Source organism: Xyrauchen texanus, chromosome 36 (assembly GCF_025860055.1).
Source record: "Xyrauchen texanus isolate HMW12.3.18 chromosome 36, RBS_HiC_50CHRs, whole genome shotgun sequence".
Taxonomy (NCBI): Eukaryota; Metazoa; Chordata; class Actinopteri; order Cypriniformes; family Catostomidae; genus Xyrauchen; species Xyrauchen texanus.
The window spans coordinates 1,848,421-1,871,637 of NC_068311.1; the positions used below are offsets into that span (position 1 = coordinate 1,848,421).

General features: G+C 39.6%; 1 pseudogene; it reads right to left on the minus strand.

Annotated features, from left to right (window-relative positions):
- Nucleotides 1-21,506, minus strand: part of LOC127629651 (eukaryotic translation initiation factor 4 gamma 1-like) — a 59,030-nt pseudogene extending 37,524 nt beyond the window's left edge.
- Between the last annotated feature and the right edge of the window lie 1,711 nt (nucleotides 21,507-23,217).

The following is a 23,217-nucleotide window of genomic DNA, read 5'->3' on the forward strand; positions in this document are numbered from 1 at the left end:
TTCGAGTCGCGCCAATCGCGTCTATTCACATCTTTGCATTGACTTTGTATGTAATCGTGCCGCACGAAACGCTCGCGTTGTATGTGAACGCACCATAAGGCATTTTATAATTAGAACTATCATTAATCCATCATTTGTGGGTGGAGTCCTCAAACTGCAACTTCAGGAACAGATTTTAGACTTTGCGCAAGTTCAGGCGTGCTAATTAGACATCTTACCACAATGACCCATGTCTCAGGGAAATAGCAAATTGTGCTCTGCGCCACTACAGCTACAGTTTGCGCGCATACACCCACAGATAGCACAAACACTCACACCAATGCCCACTTGCACCATTGGCATGGAAATTGGATAAGACTAGCACTTAGCGTGGCCTCGAAAATAGACTAATTAAGTGCTCATGGAAGAGATTACAAGATTTTATTGGGGGGAATACATACTTAAAACCCTAAAGTCATGGCTGACTTTTCATCCATTTGATGTTTTGCAATATTTCTGTTGAAAATAATAGACTGTCTACCAAAACTTGCACTTATCTAAGAGGAAAAATACAAAACATGATAAGCTTGAACATTGGATAAACATGCAAATCTTTGGAATTACCTGGCCAGGAATATAGTAGGCGGCACCTTGCGAGTTCGTGAAGCTGATTTGTTGCTGGGGTATCATCATCATCTGGGAGGGGCTTGGCTGGAATACATGTGTGGGGCGTGCCCCGTGTGGAGGCGGGATGGAGCGAGGGGCGGAGCTTGGTTGAACACGCCCAGAATTGGCGGGTAAAGTTGGCCGACTAGTAAAGTACGGCTGAAAAAAATAAAAAAGAAGGAAAACACAGAGGAGCTCAATAATTTAATAAAAATACCAGCAATATTATCAGTCTGATGTTGTTGCAATGTACTCCATTACCACAAACTGTTCTGGGATCAGTTACCAATGTTATCTAACATGATGACAAAAAAGTAGAAAGTTAATTCGTTAACTTGTGCGATTAATTAATTAACGCGTAAAAAGTATTTGATAATCAAACAAAAGGTACAATCCTGCGCACTTGATGTCTATCATGAGGGAATGAGCTACAATCCCATAAGGCATTGCGAATGATGTAATCCATTTAAAACCAATGAAAAAATATAAAACTCAATACGTTACGTTTATTGTAATATATTCAGACATCAAAATATACAGATATATAAGTAGCTAGCGAGTGTAGGGAGACTCGATTGCGTCATTCACAGTGAGCCATGGGAGTGGGCGTAGCTCTTTTGATGCAATTCTCTGATTGGTGGCTTTGAAGGATTATGGGTAGTGTAGTTCTTCAGCAGGAATTCTGCTATTAAATATGAACTAATGGATTCAACAGAAGCATATACCATCGATTAACAACCTCTGAGCTCACCGTAGGTCTGTCTTTAAAGGTTAATCATTTATAGTTAATAATCAATTCGCCTAGAGAAGTTTAGTGATATACCAGTATATTGGCCAGACCGATTAATCGCCACTGCCCAATAACTGCATTCGCTTACATTCCCTTCCAAAATCTGCCAATAGATGTCAATGGATAGCCAACACTTTCTGTTTTTAAGGTTGAGGAGTTTATGCCGATTTGAGTAAATATTGCATAAAATTAGTTTTATTCCCTTTAGAAATGTTGTGTACATCAGATTAGCCTTGTTAAATTGCATTATGCATTTCGGCATTTACATTAGCCATCCTGCTCTCTAGATATCGGCCATTAAAAAAACCCATATCGGTCAACCAATAGAAAAAAATGAAAGTTATTTTTTCTTCTGGAACCAGACTGCTGCACTCTGTAACAAAGCAGACGGCAGATAGTTAACAACTCTCCTATACGATATATCGATTATTGATCGGCACAAAATTGTATCGATTTATTTTTGAGGCATCGGTACATTTCAATTAGAAGCCCAATTCGCATGCTTTCCCATTCACTCAGTTGACCTCTAATTAACAGTCTGGGTTAATAACGTTGGTAGACCACAAGAGGGCGATATACCATTTACTGAAGCCGGTCGATATCACGCACGCATGCATACAAACGCACGCACACGCCCGCGCCCACACACGCACGCACGCACCACACGCGCACGCACGCGCCCACACGCATGCATACAGAAGATTTGATATCGTTTTTTTGCGTTCAGGACAAAGATATTTGGACAGGAGAGTTAAAACACAAAAGCATTACCTGCAATGACCTGAATCCTCCCTTCAGCCGCAAAACACACACATTTACATACACACCGCAGAAGAGAGAAAGAGAGAGAGTGCAAGAGATAGATGAAGAGTGTGTTACCAGTCGGCACAGAGTTATAGAAACATAGCAGCATGCAGAAAAACAAAAGCACATTAGCACTGTTTTTGTGCGACTTAAGCAAAGAGATGACAGTGCAACAACCGGCGAGTTCAGTCGGAAACATACTCTACACAAGTATGCAAACACATATCCGAATGCTTGGCTAATGCATCGCAAGTGCATGGTCTCTTTGTACATCTTTAACGTGCTTTCTTGTGTTACTGTTACTTTAAATGTTGAAGAATGAAATTGACACATTGTGGAATGCAACAATGACTGAAATCGAGCTTTAGCTAGAAATGAGGTAATAGCGCTCGTGAACCTGCGTAGAGTTTGTTTCAGGCTATATGCCTTGCATGTGTGTGTGTGTGCTTGTACCTGCTGTGGTAAAGCTCTAGGACCTGAGGCAAACTAGAAAGAGAAAGCCAGACACACAGGTCAAAGGTCAAGACACTGAAGCCACAATTGAAGCACATCACATGTGGCACCTTATACTTTAGTTGGATTATTCAATTGACACATTTCTGGACAGAACATTTCCGCTGACTGAGTGGGCGTCACTTTTGAGCTCAACACTCAGGAAGTGCTGGGTACGTAGTGACAAACCTGTCGGGGTTGTGCGGCGGGGTTCATCTGTGGCGGAGGGGTGCCGAAAACAAAGGAAGGAGGGCCAGGAGGAAAGCCGGGCTGAAGAGATACAGACACAAAACATTTAGCTAATCATAAAAGTCTACCTGATAAATACGTGTTGATTATAATAAGTAAACCTAAATATGAGTACATGAAATGGGGGTTTAGTTTTACCTGGGACAGGCCTGGGGAGGGTGCGGGTATCGGGACGGAGGGGTGGGGAGGGCCAGAGGGGGGTCCTGACAGAGGCTTATTCATTTCACCCGGAGCATCTGCATCGAGACGCAACACCTACTGACAAAACCTGACAGAGAAACTTGACATTAAATGACAACAAAAAGACAAAATAAGCAATAAAAAGTTTAATAATACTAATACTAATAAAAAGACCGTTTGTAATACACCTGTGTACATACATATATATATTTGGGTCTGGGCGATATGACAACATACATCGTGGAGATTTCTCTCATAAAGCTGCGAATTGGCACAGTGACATGTATATTATGATTCAGTAAGTCACGAGCAATCACGTTACAGTCCAGCTGCTTTAAGCGTGTGCGCTCGAGAGATGAGCGTCCTAGGACAGTGTGCATCAGCCTATGCACAGTTTCAATCTCTCCCCCTTAGATCGGAACACTCACAACTCATTGAAGAGGCGCTGACGTACAGAGAAATGCCAGTTTCGGAGTTTGTAGTTATTTACATGATCTGCGTCTGTATTATTTGTACTTTAATAAAGTTATAACACATTAAACTGCATTAAAGATGTAACGCTGGAGTGATTCCTTTAAAGAGCTCCGACTCCACCTATTCCACAACGAGTGCACTTCTGTATGCACTTATTTGGTATTTTTATATAATTCCCTCATACTTTGCGATCTACATCATCTGAAGCTGCTTGGAAAGTTTAGAGTGCATCTGTAATCTGTAATTCTTCCTCTCATTAGTCAATCGTGAACTGCAGTGCTGCTCTTGCGCGCCATCATTAGAGTTAAGGTGCTTACACACTGCCAGCGACATCGACTCCATCCCATTCATTTTCAATGAGAGCACAGCGACTTCCGGCGACACAAGCTGTCGCGATCGTTGGCGACCAGATGTGGGCGTGTCCAGCGACGCGACAAAGTTGAGACAAGTTCAACTTTATTCAAATGAAGAGCGACTTATGGAAGCGACAGCCATTAGTAGAGAAGACGGGAGAGCTCACGTGATCCCTCTCTCTCTCTCTCTCTCTCTCTCTCAGCTCCTGCAGTAACGGACTGATGGATGAAGGGCTAATTTTTGCTGTTATAAATTTTCCAGTGCTCTATGATATGTATCTTCCCACGTACAAGGACATTTTTACGAAAAATACTGCGTGGAAAGGTGTATCTGAGATCGCGGGGATTTTGTGGACCCAGACAGACCGGCATTTGCATTTCCGCCACAGATAAAAAGCCGCTATGGCAAACAGCACGCCTTGTTTCTCATTGATCTTTGATATAAAGCATTTTATGTACTGATTCCATTTATATTTCGTCTTTTCCCTCCAAAATGTTTGTTTTTAGTGGCAAGAAAAGAGATTCGCTGTCAACAGCAATGGAATGACATCCGTGAATGTCATTTATAAACGTTACTAGGCAACCAGTAGTGGGAACACCCACTAGCGGCTTCACCGCCAGCCACTGGCGACCTTAATGCGATCCCATGTTACGTTAAACTAGATCAAACGACTATTCGACAATGAATATTTTTTATTGTCGACTAATTGTTTCAGCCTTACACGTGACTCCCTCGAGCTTCCTGATATTTGTGCTTCAGGAGAGCACGATCACAAGAGATCACGCACAACTCAATCCGGCTTCTCTCGATATTGTGGCGCGGACCACAAAACACGCGCCCCACTTGATTTCCTTACAGCTTACAGCACTATTGAGGAAGTCAAACATCTCAAACGGTGCATTATTCTAACCACCACTGACAAGGAAACAGCTACAACACCAACATAATTGTTAAAGATATACACTCGGCTATCCCTCGCTATATTTTTGTCTGAGTAAAACAGATATGATGGTTGTATTTTACTCTTTGAGAGCTTTCCAACAACATATGACACATGACTATTTGACGAGATTGACGTTTTTACTGATTGCAATAATACGTATGGCGCAAATATTGTTTTATATATGATTAAAATGGAACACTTTTGACTTTACTGCCAATTTTAAAGCACATGTTCAGTTTTGGTCATAATGTCTACATGCATTGTAAAGTAGAGCTTCTAAGCTTTCAAACGACACCCATATTGTCTTGGTCAAAACTGCGATTATTAATATTTCGATTTTTTACTTTTTGTGGTCCCGCCGGGAGGCGGGTTGAAGCACTGCAGTACAGGATAACTTTTCACTCTCAGGGTCTCTGGGTACGAAACTGAGCATCAAGTTCACTAAGGGGGTGTTGACAATTGTAATTCGGTCCTCTTGAACCGGACCAAAAAATAAAATGGCTGATGGGCGGTTCCAACGCCTGTCCCGAACTGTTACGGGCAACATTGCTCCTATGATGAGAAGAACCAGGTATGCTTGAGGTCAGTATTAGGCAAATTACTTCCTGTTTTTGGTCCGTTTAGACGTCTTTGCTCCATGTTGCATTCATATATCAATCGAACCGTACCAGAGTTCGTTTGGAAGCGGACCAAGACCCACTATTCAGGTGGTCTCGGTCCGCTTGTTTGGTGCACGCCAAGGTTCGGGTGACAGCGTTCACACTTGTTTAAATGAACCGCACGAACAGCGCAATCGCACCAGAGTGCGTTTTAATCGAACCAAACCTGCCAAGTGTGAACGCACCCTTAAAGTCTCTTAAGTTTCTAGCATCAAGTAGTGGACGGTGGGGAAGTCGATTAGTGAAGTTCAACATTTTGAATTTATATATTTTTGGCGTCTGTGCCAGCTACGTTCACACCTCGCTTTGACACTAAAATGGCGTTTTTCCTTACCGAAACCGTTCATAAATGACATTAGGACGTTTTCAAACTAAAACGGATGAGTGTGGCGTGTGGACGTGGCCTATAATGGCTCATTTAGGTTTCAAGTGTGCCTATAGCTGTGAATTGACCAGAGGAACGGCTCAGCATGTCGTGTCGTGAAGGGGCTTCATGCCACACAGCTCTCTTTACAACAGCCAAATATAGAGACAAACCTACACAAGTCATGCACACAGTACTGGATATAGGATACAGTATGGACAGACCTGACGAGTTATGAAGTATGAAGTTCACAGGGACATTACATAACACTTAAATAGACATTGGGTAAGGACGGAGTTCAAAAGGTTTTGAGGCCAAAATGAAGAACATTTAAGGAACATTAAATATTTCAAAGAGTAAAGTCTAAGAGGATTTAAAATAAAAATCAACCCCATTAACTTTCTTCACCTTCCTGGTCTTATTGTGAACACTTCATCAGTGCACACAGTTCTGAAGTTTGTCTTCACAATTATTATTTAAAATTTTTATAAAAATGTAATAACTTCTCTGCATCTGAAATTACTTTCCCTTCCGGCTAGGGCTGGGCGATATCATCACGATAATCTTTTTCATATTGTTCGATATCGATATTTATCACGATTAGTCAACTAGTAACTAGTCAAAATAGTCTTTAGATTCAGATACCCAAGATGGGACATAGAAGCCCTCATGACTGTCGAATGATGCTGAATGTGGGTTCAGTGGTGTCCCGAGAGAACATTTACCGTGCGTTCACACCAGAAGCGGCGAGAGCGTCAAAATTCGCTCTGGCTGCCCTGCCTTCGACGCTGGTGGACGCTCTGATGTAGTTGAAATAGGCGGCAACATTTGTTCATAATGCTTTGTTTTGTGAACTATATTCAACAAAAGCCGTAACAAAATATTCTTAAAATATGTGTATTGTAAATAATATAATTATATATTCTTAAAATAATTGTTTAAGCACTAAAATGATACATATGCAAACGGGGCAACAACTAAAAAAACCCTTGGTGTTTCTTTCAAAAATTGCTCTTGAGAATTGTTATGTTTATTGTCCCCCCAACATTTTGAGGAAATTTTCGTCCCTGCTCGTAACATGCTGATTAATAAAGATACATTTAGAAGGGAAAAACTTTTTGCTCTAAAAGGTGCTTTTGAAACAACGTTAACTCATGCGGCGCTTCATGTCTGCACGCATGTAGGGAAAAGAGGCGACGCGTGCGGAGCGGGACAGAAATGATGCATGTTTGGTGCTAGAGAACAATATTCAAGATCAGAACTGTTGTCCACATCACTGTTGTTCTGTCGCACTCTTCACTAGTGATGATGAGAGGACGCAACCGTTGTCACGAAGTCTTGCGGTGCGGATGGAATCAATCCGGTGTCCGACGTAGCCTAATCGTTAGCAAGGCAGCTAGCATTAGCAAGTTCATCCAGCCTGACCCTACATTACCACTGGCGCGTTGTGAGCGAAGCTGAGAGCGTTTTCAGTTCATTCCTATGAAAGCCGCGCGTCACGCTCACAAGGTGGATCGTAGGATTGGCAGCGGTGCGGAACGACTCTCTCCTAGCGCTGTGAGCGCCATTGAGCGGAGTTCGTCCACCCCAGTGGAAACGCAGCCTGAGAAAGCCGAACTTGTGTTTTAGCGAAACGCATAAATATCGAAAATTCCTCAAAAGCTTATCATGGATATTCTTTATCGTGATGTATATCGATATCGTTTTATCGCCCAGCCCTACTGACGTCACTTACATTAACGAATAGGCCAAGCAAGCCAGCGGGTTTGCGTAATGTTAGCATAATAACAAAGTTATTGATTGTTATGTTCATCATTTGTAAGTTACTGTTCTAGAAAACTAAATTGCTGATGGATAAAATCTCACCCCCAAAATGTTTTAAATGGGTTGTGAATGCAGTTTCACGTTGATACTCAAGTTTTTTGCCAATTTTGTCCAACTTTCTACAAACTACTCAAGAAAAGTATCACACAGTTTGATTTGTTTCCAATCAGACAATCTCACTGGATAAAGTCAGAGTAATTATACTCCACTAGGAGCCAATCGATAACAATAACCGATCCAATCATCAAATACATTTTCAGCAGTATTATGCAAATGAGGTTAAAGAGAGGGAACCCGATTGGCAGTCGACATGGTGACACGATTTTCAAGCAAACCAAATTTACTTCATCACTCCATCTGTAACAAGTGATTCTGAATTCAGTGCAACTTTGTCGAGGGATGCACCAATATTGAACATTTTGAATGATACTGATCGCCAATAATTACTGATGTATGTTATAACCAATTACCAATATGATGGATCTATACAGCATTCACACTAAAGGCGTGGTCACATTTATCTTTGCATGGTAAATCCTGCGGGCATAGAAGGCTAAAGCACATAACTGGTAATCAGAAGGTTGCTGGTTCGATCCCCACAGTCACCACCATTGTGTCCTTGAGTAAGACACTTAACTCCAGGTTGCTCCGGGGGGATTGTCCCTGTAATAAGTGCACTGTAAGTCGCTTTGGATAAAAGGGTCTGCCAAATAACGAAAAACAAATTGCCAAGCGGCCTCTTTTTAATGTTGCACTTTATACTCTGGAAGAGTGAAGCCAAAGAGAAACTCTCCACTAAAATAATCTCCTTCAATATTCAGTGTGGCTGTGAACAAAGCACCACCCACACAGAGGTCACGGCCAAGCCTAGAGACTTCCTATTGGTCGACACGTCAAATTCGCCCGTCTACAGCCGTGGTTGCATTTAATTTTGCGCGCCGAAATTCTGCACGCAAGATAATAATTTCAATGGGAATCCACGCGATCGTCAATTTCATGGGAAGAACTTCTGGTGGCGAAGAATTTCCAAGTTAGGTGAACTTATTTAACCGCATTTTATATTTGCAATATTTTTAATTAATTAATTTATTTTTTCTCCCCAATTTGGAATGCCATATTCCCAATGCGCTGTAAGTCCTCGTGGTGGTGTAGCGACTCAATCCGGGAGGTGGAAGACAAATCTCAGTTGCCTCTGCGTCTGTGCATCTTATCACGTGACTTGAGCGCGTTACCGCGGCGACGTAGTGCGAACCAGGAAGCGAAAAGGGTCCATATATACTTAATAGACTGATGATGGTGATAAGTGAAAAACGGACATCAGCCATAACATTTTCCCAATGCAGATGCCAGCCGCTGAGTGACAGCTATTTTTGTAAACAACAGTCTTGGAATGAATTTATCAAAAAAACGTCCACGTCGATGGTACAAAATTTTAAACCCTGCAAAGAACAATATCAGACCAGTGTTTAAAAGATACAAAACAACTATATATCAAACACGCAGGCTGTTTGCATCAGTACAAGTGCTGAAACTCCCACAAACTCACTCTTTTTGTCTTTTTTTCACTTTGAGAGTTTAAACACGGCACATTCATACGAGACCTTTGGAGTGTTGCCATTGGATACAGAACTGCAGTGTGAGACAGCTTCCAGAAATGCGACAGTCATGCACGAGTGACTAATGCTTCTCTCTCACACACACACACAAACACACACACACAGTACAGCTGTATATATCCAGGGGCTCTTTGACCATGAACTTTGACCTAGAAGTTTGACAGTCCAACACAACAAAAACAACTTGACATTACAAAACGATACTTCAGAACATTCTTAAAAAAAGAACACACAAATTCAAGATGTTGCACTTCTGTCTGTGGTATCTGTCACAGGGTTATCAGAGGCTAAAGTCTTTACCTGACCAGGTGAGAATCAACACATACATGTTGAGACCCGTGACAAGCAGGCTCGAAATGTAAATCTATATGGAATGGATCAGACAGTGATTGATCAGCAACGCCTACGATTCATCAAGCAAGATTTGTTGACTAACAGTAACTACGTTTCCAACTAAGGAAGTTTTAGCGCATCAAGATAACGCAAAATTATCGACAAAATTTCACAAGTGACATCATATTTTTCTAACACAAACTATGTTGATACATCAAATGTCACGAAAAACTAGTTTGGAAACACATTTTTGAGAAAATTGGCATTAACGAATAAATGTGGTGTCACATGACAGTATTTACCCCAATTGTTAGCCTGTATTAATCATGACGACAGTATTGAATGATTACGTGATTATGGATTGATCTTAACGGCATATAGATTCGATACTGCAAATATGACACTCCAGGAGTGCAACACAAATATCTCGTATCATGCACCGGTCATCAACAAGTGCAAGGAGAACAAATGAATGGCCACGGTATGCGATTAATTTAAATCGCAGTAGACATCAATTTATTTATTAAAGTTGTTTTTTCATACCGTTCAAAATAATAGACGGCAGTCACAGAATTAGCCCACAAAACATAAAACATATATTTCTATATGTATATTCTAAGATGTTTTAAATTAAGAATAAATACACAATACTAGGAGAAAAGCATCAGTGCATTAACATAAAGCCCAATTATATTAAATGATTGTTTCGTTTACTTTTGAAAAAATGCCGGCAAATTCTCTGCATTAAATTAAATAAATTACCAAATGAAAAAAGCATTAAATTAAAAAAATAAAATTACCAAATTAAAAAAAAAAAAATATATATATATATATATATATATATATATATATATATATATTTAGACCTACAGCCGTGGCCAAAAGTATTGGCAGTGACACAAATTAACAGTTTCTAGATTATTGTGCAGAGTCATCAGACGTATTTTAAATAATTGCAAAAAGCTTCATTGGCCAAAATAAATTAACTTTATAACAAAAACCCAAATTTCACTGTTTTTTGGCCCAGGCACAAAATGACCAGCCAACATCATTTCACTAATCATATCAGCAGCACCTGGGAATGTGAATGAGTACTAGTCTGGTGAAATCACTCAATCATTCTGATTGGATTATATCGTTAGCAACGGTTATCTCTAAAGACAGACGTGACCAAATCATCACTTTGCATCAAAATGGCCTCACCTGAAAGAACCATTTACCGGATCATCAAGAACTTCAAGAAGAGAGGTTCAACTGCAGTGAAGAAGGCTTCAGGACGTCCCAGAATGTCCAGTAAGCGCCAGGACCATCTCCTCCTGAGGAGTCAGCTATGGAAGCGTGTCACCACCAGTGCAGAGCTCAATATTGGCAGCAGGTTTGTGTGAGGGCATCTGCACCCACAGTGAGGCGAAGACTTTTGGACAATAGCCAGGTGTCAAGAAGGGCAGCAAAGAAGCCACTTCACTCCAAGACAATCATCAAGGACAGACTGAAATTGGGACAGACTGCAGGAAGTACAAGGATTGGACAGCAGAAGACTGTTTCAAAGTTATTTTCTCTGATGAAGCCCCCTTCCGACCGTTTGGGACAAAATGTGAACGTCACCATGAGTCCTGTGTCGTGCCAACAGTGAAGCATCCTGAGACCATCTATATGTGGGGTTGCTTTTCATCACAGGGAGTGGGCTCGCTCACAATCCTGCACAAATACACTGCCATGAATGAAGAATGGTATCAAAATGTCCTACTACTCCCAACGATCCAGGAGCAATTTGCGGATGATCCATGTCACAAGGCAAGAGTGATGATGAAGTGGCTCGGGGATCATTACATTAAAATTTTGGATCCGTGGCCAGGCAACTCCCTGGATCTTAATCCCATAGAGAACCTGTGGTCAATCCTCAAAAGGCAAGTGGACAAGCAGAAGCCCACGAATTGTGATCAACTCCGAGCACTAATAAGGCAAGAATGGGTCGCTCTCAGTCCGGATTTGGCCCAGAAGCTGATGGGTGATTCTCACGAAATTAGACATATGAGGTGTCATGAAACATTTTGATGATAAAAGTAAATGCTATCAAAATAAGAATGATACAGTTATAAACATCTCTTCATGTACTATTTTGCACATGATTTCAAATGACATCATAAAAACAATTTTGTTGTTTTTTCCACATTTAAGGGGAAATTTTTCATTACCGCAACGTGTCCATGACTGGATTTGTGTTCTTTGAGATGGAAATATTTATAATTAAAAAATATAAAAAATAAAAAGCTTCAGTGCATGTTATACTATAAACATTTACAGTAAAGAAACATGTGGTATTTGGTGATCAATGTTAAATGTATTGACAATAATAAGGAATATAAATGTGTCCAAGACCAATTTTCTCATTCTCCGCAACAATTTTCAATCATTGTTTAAGTCCTCAAGGAACTAACATTTTCAATACATTTTGTTGGAAGGGACGTAATTGACTGTGACACTCAAGATGGCTACCAGGTAAGCAGTTCTTATTTTTTCTACAAACAGCTGGTCACCCAGGGCCATGAATTCCATAATTTTCCTCGTAATTGCTTTGGTCTTTTCGTTGCTTATACCAAGGAATGATAAGAGAGGCTGCTGACTTGTGACTGGCTCTGAGCTCTGGCTAGCTTTAGCCGCTTTCACTTTTTTTTTTTAAATGGGCATTTTCAGCTGGGTGATGGTGTTTTAAATGTCTAATTAGGTTTGTTGTTCCGAAAGGTATTGTGGTGGTTCCCCCACGGTTTACTTTGGCCTTACAATTATTACAAATTGCGAACTTTATGTATTCTTCACTCACAGTGAAGATCTTCCAGGCCAATTAAATTTTTACGTGCGGCTGTGACGTTATTGCCTGCGCCGCCGACAACAAAACGGACCGGCTTGGAATTGTAAAGACGTGAGGCTGACTGGCCGGTCACCGATCCGGCCGAGCATGTGGAAAATCGGCTAATTCCGGTCCCTGGCCGGTCGATCGGTGCATCTCTAGAAAAATATAACTTGGATTCATTGGTTTGACCAACACTTGCACTCACTCCCACATAGACACACGCACAGAAACATAAGTACACACACACACACACGAAAACGTGAAGGCTGACATAATTGTACAGTATATATTGTATACACACACACTCTCTTTCACACACATCACATACAGACATGCCCATGTGTGTGCGTACACACACACACACACTCATGTACATACACACTGATGCTGACATGCAAACGTGAAGGCTGACATAATTGTACAGTATACACTACATTTTACATACACACACTCTTTCACACACATCACTCACATACGCATGCACACACAAACACAATTAAATAATTTTTATCATAGTCCAAAGTTTGTATTTATGTCCGTGCTTACAGCATTTCACCTTTCATTCATTTTTCCTTTTCCAGGTATCGGAAACGTAAAGAAAATGGTAAAATTAAGACTACTCAGGACCTCACAAGTAGACAGCATGAGAGAAAAAAAATACAAATTATAATATTTATACTAATGGTTGTATATTTGTTAGTACTACAGTGCAGGCTACATGACATGATTCTTTATGAGCATAAGATTGTAACTTGTATACACAACACTTGTTAACACAAGGCATGGTACTGTGATGATTACAATAAATGAGAAAATGAAACTCTGTTTATGAAATAAATATTCTTTTAAAAATTGTATGCGTTTTAAATATGTAAAATAAGGTTAGGCATCAAACCCCTTTGTCAACAGTGAATGTGTGAGCTAACTCTCATTTCCGAAACATTGATCCTCATTACCGAAATGGCATTTTCATTACCGCAACATGTATCTTTTTTACAAATTAAGTAATAATTAGATAATCATATTTTGTTTTAAAATGTATATACATATTATACAACACTACTTATTTAAGGTCTGCTACATAACAAATGTGTGTTATCTTTTAGTAAAACAATTAAATAAAAGAAATTGTAAATCATCACGTATGTTTCGGTAATGAGAGAAAATAAGGAAATTACAAAAAATAATAAATATGAGAAAGTAATCTCTCCAGAGTTTTACATAGCTTTGAGCACAAGTAATAAGAGTCTACTTTTACATTAGCCAAAAATACACATTTTTAACCATATATTTAATGTAATGGCATGTTGCGGTAATGATAATTTTTTATGGACTTCATCTAAAAATGTAAATAATTACATAGAAAATATTTTTTAAATCTTCTAAAAATAATGGTTATAGTAAGTTCAGACCTTAATCTTATATGTGCAAAAAGAAAATTGGCTTTAAGGGCATTTTAAAAATTCTGATGCTGGACACCTTCTAAATCTGGATTTCGTGAGAATCACCCTGATATCCAGCATGCCAGAGTGAATTGCAGAGGTTATGAAGAACAAGGGTCAACAATGTAAATAATGACTCTGCATATATTGAATGTTTTTACTAATAAAAGCCTTTAAAACTCATGAAATGTGTATCATTGTTTTCCAGTCTACCATAGAAACACTGAAGCAGCAAACTTTGCAAAACACAAAATGTACGTCACCGACAATACTTTTGCCCACGGCTGTATATATGCCTTTTCTTTACACAAACTATTAGCGATAAACACACATTTCTGTATTGAAACGGCATAAGGGCCGATTTCTGTTGCAATAAACCAAAACGTATGCGACAAAGACTTTTTTAGGCATGACATCACGCACAGCATTTTTATCCATAAAAGGCCATTTGAATGGAAACCGGCAGAAGACGACAAATTCCGATAATAATATAGCGTGAAAAGTGGATGGAAACTAGGATAGTCACACATTCAAGTGATTCATGTGACCCTTGTTAGACGGTAGGCCGAATGTAGTAGCAGGGCTCCAGACTAACTTTTCCACTGGTTGCACTGGTGCTACCAACTTTCTCAGTTGGTCGCACCAGCATATGATTTGGTCGCACCTTTTTTTTTCTGCTACATGCCATGGGATTAATCAATGCATGCTAATGAACAGTGGTCTTAATCTGCATACCCTAGTTTTGCACTGATGTAAAAAGACTGACAGTGACACAAGACCTCATGTTAGCAAAATGTTTTAATCTTTTAACTATCAAATCAAAAAAACTATTATAAAAACATTTATGTTTTTTAATGTTTGATATATAATTTTACTGTCTTCACAGCTGTTCAACCCCCGGAGGAAATTTTTTCAGCCGTCTTTTTTCGCAGATTGTCTGCTATCACTCCTATAAATTGGGCACAGGCCATGTCGTTGGCATAAGTGGGATTAACATTCAACCCGTTCTTTTTCATCAGTATAATTTCAGATTTGAATTTTGTGAACGGGAGTTCCTCTTTTGCTATGTTATAAGCAGTGTTCAATTTTATAATCATTTCCTTTTCCTCTGTCGAGCGACTACTCTCATCTAACCACTGAAAAGACGTAGGAAGGGGCTCGGTGTTTCGTGAGACACACCGGTCCCTACAGGTTTTATGTTTTTTGCTTTCATTGTGCAGTAGACTCAATAAAAAGATTGTAGACTCAATCTTAAATTGCGTAGACCCTGTAACAAATTTAGAATGACCTGCAATGGATGGGCCACACTGTTTACAGTACAAACAATGCATGGCATTAGCCTCGTATCACAACCACGGGTACTGTCTAAGCCATTGCTGCTGGAAGTTGTGCCTTTTCTTTTTCCTTTGCTCACTCGGTTCCTCCCTGTCCGCACCTGTGCTCTCGTCATCAGTTGTGTCTGTGTGCTGGCTCGTTGGCTGGTCCTTTCCACCAGCATCCTTGACTTCCACACTTTGTTTTTTAAAGTATTCAGCAGTTGACCTTTTCATTTTAATTTGTGAATTCGGAATTGGCGCGTTTCACCATCAGTGTGCAATGCGCGTGACGTGTAAGTTGTTTATAAATAAACTGCACGTTCCTTGCGGAAGAACACTGTAGCCGGAGCTACTTCTCTCCGTTAATGTCTATGGCGAGTCACGCAGGCACTGGGCAACATCGCAGCCAAGCCGAGCCCGGGATAAAATAGTCAGAATATAAACACTTATTATAGGCGTACCGTAGTGATTCAGGATAAGTCAAAAACACGATTTGGAAAACGGATTCATGATGTACTCGTTCATTTTGAACATAAGTTACGGACTGCAGCAGCTGCTGTTGATACAACGGCGTTCTGTTGCGCAAGCGTCCACTCGCACAAATGCGACCACATAAAATTTGAACGCGGTGTTATCACGGTACTTGCCATAGTATACATCTCAAACGCGGTGTTATCACGGTACATGTCCAAAAAACACGGTATTACCATAGCATACATCTCAAACGCGGTGTTATAACGGTAGTTGCACAAAAAACACGGTATTACCATAGTATATATCTAAAACGCGGTGTTATCACGGTACTTGCCCAAAAAAACACGGTATTACCATAGTATACATCTCAAACGCGGTGTTATCACGGTACTTGCACAAAAAACACGGTATTACCATAGTATACATCTCAAACGCGGTGTTATCACGGTACTTGCACAAAAAACACGGTATTACCATAGTATACATCTCAAACGCGGTGTTATCACGGTACTTGCCATAGTATATATCTCAAACGCGGTATTATCACGGTACATGTCCAAAAAACACGGTATTACCATAGTATACATCTCAAACGCGGTGTTATCATGGTACTTGCCATAGTATACATCTCAAACGCGGTGTTATAACGGTACATGTCCAAAATACACCGTATTACCATAGTATATATCTAAAACGCGGTATTATCACGGTACATGTCCAAAAAACACGGTATTACCATAGTATCTCAAACGCGGTGTTATCACGGTACATGTCCAAAAAACACGGTATTACCATAGCATACATCTCAAACGCGGTGTTATGAGGGTACTTGCCCAAAAAACACGGTATTACCATAGTATACATCTCAAACGCGGTGTTATCATGATACTATGGCAAGTACACATCTCAAACGCGGTGTTATAACGGTACATGTCCAAAATACACCGTATTACCATAGTATATATCTAAAACGCGGTATTATCACGGTACATGTCCAAAAAACACGGTATTACCATAGTATACATCTCAAACGCGGTGTTATCATGGTACTTGCCATAGTATACATCTCAAACGCGGTGTTATAACGGTACATGTCCAAAATACACCGTATTACCATAGTATATATCTAAAACGCGGTATTATCACGGTACATGTCCAAAAAACACGGTATTACCATAGTATCTCAAACGCGGTGTTATCACGGTACATGTCCAAAAAACACGGTATTACCATAGCATACATCTCAAACGCGGTGTTATGAGGGTACTTGCCCAAAAAACACGGTATTACCATAGTATCTCAAACGCGGTATTATCACGGTACATGTCCAAAAAACACGGTATTACCATAGTATCTCAAACGCGGTATTATCACGGTACATGTCCAAAAAACACGGTATTACCATAGTATCTCAAACGCGGTATTATCACGGTACATGTCCAAAAAACACGGTATTACCATAGTATCTAAAACGCGGTATTATAACGGTACTTGTCCAAAATACACCGTATTACCATAGTATATATCTAAAACGCGGTGTTATAACGGTAGTTGCACAAAAAAACACGGTATTACCATAGTATACGTCTCAAACGCGGTATTATCACGGTACATGTCCAAAAAACACGGTATTACCATAGAATATATCTCAAACGCTGTATTATCATGGTACTTGCCCAAAAAATACGGTATTACCATAGTATACATCTCAAACGCGGTATTATCACGGTTCATGTCCAAAAAACACGGTATTACCATAGTATACATCTCAAACGCGGTGTTATGATGGTACATGTCCAAAAAACACGGTATTACCATAGTATACATCTCAAACGCGGTGTTATCACGGTACATGTCAAAAAAACACGGTATTACCATAGTATATATCTAAAACGCGGTGTTATAACGGTAGTTGCACAAAAAACACGGTATTACCATAGTATACATCTCAAACGCGGTGTTATCACGGTACTTGCCATAGTATATCTCTCAAACGCGGTATTATCACGGTACATTTCCAAAAAACAAGGTATTACCATAGTATATATCTAAAACGCGGTGTTATCATGGTACTTGCCCAAAAAAACACGGTATTACCATAGTATACATCTCAAACGCGGTGTTATCACGGTACTTGCACAAAAAACACGGTATTACCATAGTATACATCTCAAACGCGGTGTTATCACGGTACTTGCACAAAAAACACGGTATTACCATAGTATACATCTCAAACGCGGTGTTATCACGGTACTTGCCATAGTATATATCTCAAACGCGGTATTATCACGGTACATGTCCAAAAAACACGGTATTACCATAGTATACATCTCAAACGCGGTGTTATCATGGTACTTGCCATAGTATACATCTCAAACGCGGTGTTATAACGGTACATGTCCAAAATACACCGTATTACCATAGCATACATCTCAAACGCGGTGTTATCATGGTACTTGCCATAGTATATATCTAAAACGCGGTGTTATAACGGTAGTTGCACAAAAAATACTGTATTACCATAGTATATATCTAAAACGCGGTATTATAAAGGTACTTGTCCAAAATACACCGTATTACCATAGTATATATCTAAAACGCGGTGTTATAATGGTAGTTGCACAAAAAACACGGTATTACCATAGTATATATCTAAAACGCGGTATTATAAAGGTACTTGTCCAAAATACACCGTATTACCATAGTATATATCTAAAACGCGGTATTATCACGGTACATGTCCAAAAAACACGGTATTACGATAGAATCTCAAACGCAGTGTTATCACGGTACGTGTCCAAAATACACCGTATTACCATAGCATATATCTAAAACGCGGTGTTATAACGGTAGTTGCACAAAAAACACGGTATTACCATAGTATACATCTCAAACGCGGTGTTATCACGGTACTTGCCATAGTATACAGCTAAAACGCGGTATTATAACGGTACTTGTCCAAAATACACCGTATTACCATAGCATATATCTAAAACGCGGTGTTATAACGGTAGTTGCACAAAAAACACGGTATTACCATAGTATACATCTCAAACGCGGTATTATCACGGTACATGTCCAAAAAACACGGTATTACCATAGTATATATCTCAAACACGGTATTATCATGGTACTTGCCCAAAAAATACGGTATTACCATAGTATACATCTCAAACGCGGTATTATCACGGTACAGGTCCAAAAAACACGGTATTACCATAGTATACATCTCAAACGCGGTGTTATGATGGTACATGTCCAAAAAACACGGTATTACCATAGTATACATCTCAAACGCGGTGTTATGATGGTACATGTCCAAAAAACACGGTATTACCATAGTATCTCAAACGCGGTGTTATCATGGTACATGTCCAAAAAACATGGTATTACCATAGCATACATCTCAAACACGGTGTTATGAGGGTACTTGCCCAAAAAACACGGTATTACCATAGTATACATCTCAAACGCGGTGTTATGATGGTACATGTCCAAAAAACACGGTATTACCATAGTATACATCTCAAACGCGGTGTTATGATGGTACATGTCCAAAAAACACGGTATTACCATAGTATACATCTCAAACGCGGTGTTATGAGGGTACTTGCCCAAACAACACGGTATTACCATAGTATACATCTCAAACGCGGTGTTATGATGGTACATGTCCAAAAAACACGGTATTACCATAGTATATATCTAAAACGCGGTGTTATAACGGTAGTTGCACAAAAAACACGGTATTACCATAGTATCTCAAACGCGGTATTATCACGGTACTTGCGCAAAAACACGGTATTACCATAGTATAGGCCTATATCTACAACGCGGTGTTATCACGGTACTTGCTCAAAAAAACACGGTATTACCATAGTATACATCTCAAACGCGGTGTTATCACGGTACTTGCCATAGTATACAGCTAAAATGCGGTATTATAACGGTACTTGTCCAAAATACACCGTATTACCATAGCATATATCTAAAACGCGGTGTTATAACGGTAGTTGCACAAAAAACACGGTATTACCATAGTATACATCTCAAACGCGGTATTATCACGGTACATGTCCAAAAAACACGGTATTACCATAGTATATATCTCAAACACGGTATTATCATGGTACTTGCCCAAAAATACGGTATTACCATAGTATACATCTCAAACGCGGTATTATCACGGTACATGTCCAAAAAACACGGTATTACCATAGTATACATCTCAAACGCGGTGTTATGATGGTACATGTCCAAAAAACACGGTATTACCATAGTATACATCTCAAACGCGGTGTTATGATGGTACATGTCCAAAAACACGGTATTACCATAGTATACATCTCAAACGCGGTGTTATGAGGTACTGCCAAAAACCGGTATTACCATAGTATACATCTCAAACGGTGTTATGATGGTACATGTCAAAAACGGTATTACCATAGTATACATCTCAAACGCGGTGTTATGATGGTACATGTCCAAAAAACACGGTATTACCATAGTATACATCTCAAACGCGGTGTTATGATGGTACATGTCCAAAAAACACGGTATTACCATAGTATACATCTCAAACGCGGTGTTATCATGGTACATGTCCAAAAAACACGGTATTACCATAGTATCTCAAACGCGGTGTTATCATGGTACATGTCCAAAAAACATGGTATTACCATAGCATACATCTCAAACGCGGTGTTATGATGGTACATGTCCAAAAAACACGGTATTACCATAGTATACATCTCAAACGCGGTGTTATGATGGTACATGTCCAAAAAACACGGTATTACCATAGTATATATCTCAAACGCGGTATTATCACGGTACTTGCGCAAAAACACGGTATTACCATAGTATAGGCCTATATCTACAACGCGGTGTTATCACGGTACTTGCTCAAAAAAACACGGTATTACCATAGTATACATCTCAAACGCGGTGTTATCATGGTACTTGCCATAGTATACATCTCAAACGCGGTGTTATCACGGTATTTGCGCAAAATACATGGTATTACGGTGGTATATACATATATAAATAGGTATTATCATGGTTCAAGTACAAAAACATGGTATTACCATAGTATATATATATATATAAACTATGCCCTAAAAATTGCATTACCATAGTATATCTAAAACATGGCCAATGGTATTACCATGACGTGTATTAAAAACGTGGTATTACCATGGTATGTGTACAAAAACACAGCGCTACCGAGGTACATATCTAAAAACCGTGATACTACAATGTTTATATATATGTGTGAGAGAGAACATTGATACAGTGTGGATAAATAAATGCAAACCGGGATGCTTCATTAGTTTCCAAACACACACACACACACACACACACACACACACACACACACACACACACACACACACACACACACACACACACACACACACACACACCTATCGATCACTCCTCAAGGCCAGATTGAGCAACTCGATGTACTGCGTAGTTAAGCACGTAACGCATGACACAGACACAGCACACCTATATCAAGCAGACACACACGTGGATTCACACAGACTCATATAAAACCCTTCACTGTACACACTGCGGCTCTTTACCTTGTATTTCTCTCTCTCTCTGTTTCTCACTGTCCGGTAAAGCGAGACGTGCAGCGCGTCGCCATGTTCGATCGCGCGTGCACCTACTGGGGAAAAAAATCACGTGGGTAGCGCACGCAGGCGCAGGCGCGCTCCCACACACGTGCACCGGCTTCGCCACATTTATGACCGGAATGTTTATTTACGCACATTTTACATGAATGACAGAATACACGACTAAACACTTAATACTAATACACTAAAACAAAATTATATTAAGTATTAAGTGACGAAAGCTCATGAATAATTACAGGAATTTTATAGAACAATTATACACGGGACTCAAACTCCAAACAATTGGAGCTACATTTAAACTCAACAATTCATTTAATGTTAAATAAAATATGCATTAATAGTTTAATGAAATATGTTAATGACATTGTAATAATACTAACATAATTTTGTAAATAATTTTTCAATAAAAAAATCATCATGTGTAACATATTATTTATATGTGCGTATACGTAAGGTCAAAGCTGTTAAACAGGCTTACATTCCCATTTCTTTGGATGATGTTTTCAACAGTTTTGAGACATAATGTGCACACACACCACCGGCTCTTACATGTCAACAATCATGCGAATCTCACGTGAATGCATCGTGCTGATACCGTGACATGTTATTACTGCAGTGTTTAGATTACAGGCTGTGAGTTCATTACACAATCATCCTGAGACACACACAGGTGGCCTCTGACTCATATTTGCACTGTTAGTTGTTTATGTGAATCGTAGGTCAGTTAAATATTAATCTATGTTCCAACCCCCTTATAAAGGATGACACCTCAATTTATAAATCCCGGCTCATTATAGACAATTTCATGGGGTCAAATAGAGGAATACATATTTTAGTTTTTTCATCAGCAAAATGTGTTGCACAAAACATTCACTGTAATTCCAGTGGAAATATTCAACACCAGCACATGCATTTTACATCATGTGTGTAAATTAATAACATACATGTTTCATTTATGAAAACTAACATACATGTCACATCACACTATGTAAAACCACATCAATAACACTGCAAGGCATGCATCCAGCTGCAGAAACAGGGTGTGTGTGTGAGCTATGATGTCGTTTGAAATTATTAGAATAATGACTAATTATATTTGGTCTGATATTTCAGGTCATTAATAATATAGCTTTTTTTAGTAGAAACTGATAATTGTGATTCTCTCTCGCTCATACACACACACACACACACACACACACACACACACACACACACACACACACACACAAATTAACATACACGCCCCCACACACACACACACACACACACACACACACACACACACACACACACACACACATACATAAACATACACCCCCCCAACTCTCTCACTCTCTCTCTCCCTCTCACACACTCTCTCTCTCTCTCTAACTAACATACATATACACACACACAAACAAACATACACTAACACCCACACACAAAGAGAGAGATATATATATATACACACATACACACCCGCGCGCTCTCTCTCTCTCTCTCTCTCACACACACACACACACACACACACACACACACAAATATATATATACATACACATATACACACACACACACACACACACTCGCTCTCTCTCTCTCTCTCTCTCTCACACTCACACACACACACACACACACACACACACACACACACACACACACACACACACACACACACTAACACACACAAATATATATATACATACACATATACACACACACGCTCGCTCGCTCTCTCTCTCTCTCTCTCTCTCTCTCTCTCTCTCTCTCACACACACACACACACA